Raw genomic sequence first — 960 nt, 5'->3', positions numbered from 1 at the left:
TGAGGAGTCCTGGGGGGCCCTAAAGAGCCCTGAGGGGCCCTGGGGGACCTTGAGGGAACCTAAAGAGCCCTGAGGGACTCTGGGGGACCCTGAGGAGCCCTGCGGGACCCTTGGGAAACTTGAGGGACCCTGAGACACTCTGGGGGCCCCCGAGAAACCCTGGGGGGCCCTAAAGAGCCCTGAGGGACCCTGAGGATCCCTGGGGGACCCTAAAGTGCCCTGGGGGACCCTGACGGACACTGAGGGACCCTGGGGGACCTTATAGGGACCCTGAGGGAACCTGAGGAGCCCTGGGGGACCCTGGGGTACCCTAAAGAGCCCTGAGGGACCCTGAGGAGCCCTGGGGGACCCTGCAGAACCCTAAAGAGACCTGGAGGGGCCCTGAGGGGCCCTGAGGAACCTTGAGGGACCCTGAGAAGCCCTGGGGGACTCTTGGGGAGCATAAAGAGCCCTGGGGGACCTTGAGGGACACTGAGGGACCCTGAGGGAGCTCTGGGGTACCCTAAAGAGCCCTGAGGGACCCTGAGGAGCCCTGGGGGACCCTGCAGAACCCTAAAGAGACCTGGAGGGGCCCTGAGGGGCCCTGAGGAACCTTGAGGGACCCTGAGAAGCCCTGGGGGACTCTTGGGGAGCATAAAGAGCCCTGAGGGAGCCTTGAGAACCTTGAGGGACTCTGGGGGACCCTGAGGAGCCCTGGGGAACCCTGAGGGACCCTGAGGAGCCCTGGGGGACCCTAAAGAGCCCTGAGGGGCCCTGGGGGACCTTGAGGGACCCTAAAGAGAACTGGGGGACTCTGTGGGACCCTAAAGTAGCCCGAGGAGCCCTGAGGAACCCTGAGGGAACCTGAGGGGCCCTGGGGGACCTTGAGGGACCCTGAGGAGCCCTGTGGGGCCCTGCAGAACTCTAAAGAGCCCTGAGGGACCCTGGGGGACCCTAAAGAACCCTGAGGGGCCCTGGGGG

Source organism: Gallinula chloropus (genome assembly GCF_964237585.1).
Source record: "Gallinula chloropus genome assembly, contig: HAP1_SCAFFOLD_413, whole genome shotgun sequence".
NCBI classification, from domain to species: Eukaryota; Metazoa; Chordata; class Aves; order Gruiformes; family Rallidae; genus Gallinula; species Gallinula chloropus.
This window is presented reverse-complemented; position numbering follows the sequence as displayed.